The sequence below is a fragment of the Mustela putorius genome, unplaced genomic scaffold, assembly GCF_011764305.1.
Source record: "Mustela putorius furo isolate JIRA1106 unplaced genomic scaffold, ASM1176430v1.1 tig00003858_pilon_pilon_pilon, whole genome shotgun sequence".
In the NCBI taxonomy this organism is placed as follows: Eukaryota; Metazoa; Chordata; class Mammalia; order Carnivora; family Mustelidae; genus Mustela; species Mustela putorius.
In genome coordinates, this window is record NW_025422010.1 from 43,042,895 (window position 1) to 43,047,614 (window position 4,720).

A 4,720-nucleotide genomic window follows, 5' to 3' on the forward strand; every position below is an offset into this window, starting at 1 on the left:
GCCAAAGCACAGAGGTCAGGCCAGATATGCTGCTGGGTGCCCGAAATAATGCAGGATGGCTCACAGGAGAGGCTGCACTGGCTGGGTCCTCCTGGGAGTGCACCGGGGCCCCCACCTGGAACACATTATTCTCCACTGCTCTCTCCAGACCCTTGGGGCGTCTCTTGGGCCACTAATGGATTTCAAGCCTCCAAGGTCTTTAGAAGCGAAGACAAGAGCTTTGGCAGGCTCCCCGCTGTTCTCTGGTTAGTGCAGGGCACACCTGTCCTGCCTGCCTCCAGGGCAGCTGTCACCAAGACTCTTATTGCTTGTAGTATTTTAAGATTAGAAGCTGCGCATTGAGCAACAAGGATGTGAACTGCACCAGCCACTTAAACACAATTTTTTAAATTTGGGGGCGCCTGGGTGACTCAGTGGGTTAAAGCCTCTGCCTTCGGCTCAGGTCATGATTCAGGGGTCCTGGGATGGAGCCCCGCATCCGGCTTTCTGCTCAGCGGGGGGCCTGCTTTCCCCTCTCTGCCTGCCTCTCTGCCTACTTGTGATCTCTGTCAGATAAATAAATAAATCTTTTTAAAAAACCATAATTTTTTATTTTATTTTTTTGAGATTTTATTTCTTTGACACAGAGAGAGAGAGAACAAGCAGGAGGAGCAGCAGAGGAAGAGGAAGAAGCAGGTTCCCAGCTGAGCTGGGAGCCCAATTCGGGGCTGGATCCTAGGACCCTGGGATCATGACCTGAGCTGAAAGCAGACGCTTAACTGACTGAGCCATGCAGGGCACCCCTAAACATGACTTTTTAAAAATAAATACAGTATAGAACTATACATGTATTTTCTCTTTCTTATGATTTTCTTTTTGAACTTTTTAAAAAAAGATTCTATTTATTTATTTGACAGAGAGAGAGAGAGATCATAAGTAGGCAGAGAGGCAGGCAGAGAGAGGGGAGATGCAGGCTTCCTGCTGAGCAGAGAGCCTGATTCGGGGCTCAATCCCAGGATCCTGAGATCAGGATGGGAGCCGAAGGCAGAGGCTTAACCCACTGAGCCACCCAGGCACCGCTCTGCCTTATGATTTTCTCAAGAACATTTTCTTTTCTCCAGCTGCCTTTGTTGTAAGAATACCGTATGTAGGGGCGCCTGGGTGGCTCAGTGGGTTAAAGCCTCTGCCTTTGGCTCAGGCATGATCCCAGGGTCCTGAGGGCTCTCTGCTCAGCGGGGAGCTTGCTTCCCCCTCTCTCTCTGCCTGCCTCTCTGCTACTTGTGATCTCTCTGACAAATAAATAAATTAAATTAAATTAAGAATACCATATGTAATACATGTAATATACAAAATATATGTTAACCGATTGTTTATGTTAACATATTTATGTTAACAGATTGTTCATGTTAACATATTTATTGTTTATGTTATCCATAAGGATTCTGGCCAATAGTAGGCTATTAGGAGTTAAGTTTTTGGGGATGATATGTGATTTTTGACTTCACATAGGATCAGTGCTGCTAGTCACTGTCTCGTTCAAGCATTGACTGTACTTAAACTCTTCTTTAGCAAGGTATTGATCTTAATCTCAGGTCCATGATCTCCAGGTCCTGGGATGGAGCCCCGCATTGGGCTCTCTGCTCAGTGGTGAGCCTGCTTCTCTCTCTCTCTCTCCATCTGCTCCTCCCCCTGCTCATTCTTTCTCTCTTTCTCACAAATGAATACAATCTTTTTAAAAAGATTGTATTTATTTATTTGACAGAGAGATACACAGAGAGAGAGGGAACACTAACAGGGAGAGTGGGAGAGGGAGAAGCAGGCTTCCCACCAAGCAGAGAGCCTGATGTGGGGATCGATCCTAGGACCCTGGAATCATGACCCAAGCCCAAATCAGATGCTTAAGGACTGGGCCACCCAGGCACCCCTCAAATAAATGAAATCTTTTTTAAAATGTCTAATTCAAAGGTTTTTAGAATATTCAGAGAATGGTACAAAGATTACCACAGTCAGTGTAGGACATTTCCATCACCTCAAAAAAGAAACTCTGAACCCATTAGCAGACACTCCTCACTTTCCCTCAACTTCTCCAACCACAAGCAGTCAAAATCTAGTTTTTATTTCTATAGATTTGGTTAGACTGGGTATTTTACATTTCACAGTATTTTGTGACTGGTTTCTTAGCATAATTTCAAGATACATTCATACGGGTGCATATATCAGTATTTCATTCCTCTTTATAGCCAAATAATATTCCAGTGTGTGGATATAACACATTTCATCTATCCACTTGTTGATAGATAATTTGGGATGTTTCCAATTTCTTTGGCAATTATGAATAATGCTGCTATGAAATTTATGGACAAGTCTTTGCATGGACATGCGTTTTGTTTTTTTTTTTTAAGATTTTATTTCTTTATTTGACAGAGATCACAAGTAGGCAGAGAGGCAGACAGAGAGAGGGGGAAGCAAGCTCCCTGCTGGGCAGGGAGCTCGGTATGGGGCTCTATCCTAGGACCCTGGGATCATGACCTGAGCCGAAGGCAGAGGCTTTAACCCACAGAGCCACCCAGGCGCCCCTCGACATGCGTTTTCATTGCTATTGGGAATTACTGCCTGGGAATGGAATTGCTCGATCATATGGCAATTCTATATTTAATCATCTGATTAACAGAGTTGAAATTGAGTCTGCGCAGTCCTGGCCTCCTCATTGGCCACGCCCCCAGCCTCCCCTGCTCCTTCGCTCTCGGGTTCGGGTGGGTGGGTGGAGACACGGGAAATCGATTATGACGCCTACTACTACGGCATCCTTTCCCGTGAGAAACTCACGATGTAGTTGGAAAGACGATACGACATCAAACAATTTCAATATATATATATTTTTAAACTACCATCAATAATAAAGGAATGCAAAGTTCAGAAAAATTGGACTCGCTCTGAGGGGAGATCAAGGAAGATGACCCGCAGAGGCAAGTATTGAGCTAAATTTTGAAAGATGATTCGGAATTATTCAGAGGACCGAAAGGGTTCGTGGGCTGAAGGACAGTCCAGACAGAAGAACATTACGAACAGAGACGTAGAGGTATCACACAGCATGTACGGACTGGCAAGATGGGCTTGGGAGGCACAACGTGGCAGCTACCACGAACATCGATTCCTGGTGGTATCAAGTGCTGGGCAAGAGGGGCGGTCGCTGAGGCTAATGAGGTAGTCAGGGGGCAGGTCAACAGTAGAACTGTATGCCAGGCCAAGGAACCTGGGCTTTCCTTTGAAGATGACAGCCACGAAGGTTCTTTTGTCAGGGAAGCATTAAGTCCTGCCACAATCACCCCTGACCGTCCGTCTCAAACCATTCCTGATCTGGTTCCTCTCCCGAGGGCCGAACTCTTAATTCTGATCCTATTTTTTCTAAGCAATAATAAATCTGACCGTGATGGTTCATAAAAGGATGTGGATTCCAAATCTATCCTGAACATATGTGGGGCAGTCCAGGTGAAAGGGCAGGACCAGGATGGCTAATGGGCCACATAATCCGGATCTCCCTTCTAGGGGTGAGACAGTTTAGCAATGGAATGTCCAGGTGTGTCAGATGCTGTATTGCACTAACCTGTTACCACTGAGAGATGGACCAGCTGCAGGTGATGTTGCTAGGAAATTCACCAAGAGGCTTTATTGAGAATCTTAAGCAGACACCAAAGGAAACAAACAGTGAAAAACAGTGTGAAAGGCAGAAGGATTAAAGCCAGGACATTTAGTTGTACTGAATGATATTTATTGATTCGCTGATTAATTGACCAGAGCTGGAAGATTTATTTAAAAATAAATCCTGGGGCGCCTGGGTGGCTCAGTGGCTTAAAGCCTCCGCCTTCAGCTCAGGCCATGATCCCAGAGTCCTGGTATCAAGCCCCACATTGAGCTCTCTGCTCGGCAGGGAGCCTGCTTCCACCTCTCTCTCTGCCTCTCTGCCTACTTGCGATCTCTGCCTCTCAAATAAATAAATAATAAATCTTTAAAAATAAATAAATAAATCCTGTGGGAGAGGATGTTAATTACACAGCCTGCACAGGGTAGAATTTAATGGACAAAGTCTTGTACAAAGTAGGAAGATCCGTCTTTAAGGCGAGGATTATGGCCTCTTCCCTGAGCATAGGTGGGAAGAGGAAACATATTTTTGTTAAATTGGTCTGATGTCTCTGTGACGTCTCTTCAGATGTTAGTGTTTTACCTATAATTAAAAATGGCCAAAGGAAAAAACAAAGGCAGAGTTTATCAGTCTTACCAAAATTAATACCTGATGCCGCAGCTGACATAAGATTTGGTATTTATGTTGAGCACTGTGAACACTGGGTGTTCACCTGGAATGCTAACAAATTTCTAAAAATAACCTAAGGAGAATTGTGGGTTGGGGTTAGGGTTAGATTGGAGTTCGGATTCTGTTAAGTTTGAGTGAAATTCCCTCAAGGGAAGGGAACCTTGAGCAGGGGTGTTTACAGAGAATGCTGGGAATGGTCCACCTTTTAGCCATTTTATAGCAGGAGGAGGACCTTCCGTGTGTTTGCTTCTGACAGGTGGAATAATGAGAGTTTTTATTTTATTCCCTATACGTTTATGTGTTGTTTTGATTTGCCGTTAAAAACATGCGCTACTTTATAAAAGAAAAAGTTAATGCTAAAAAGGAAGCTAGTGAAGTTTATCTTCTTAAACTTTCTGAGCAGGTATCCTGAATTTGCATTTTATTAGCTCG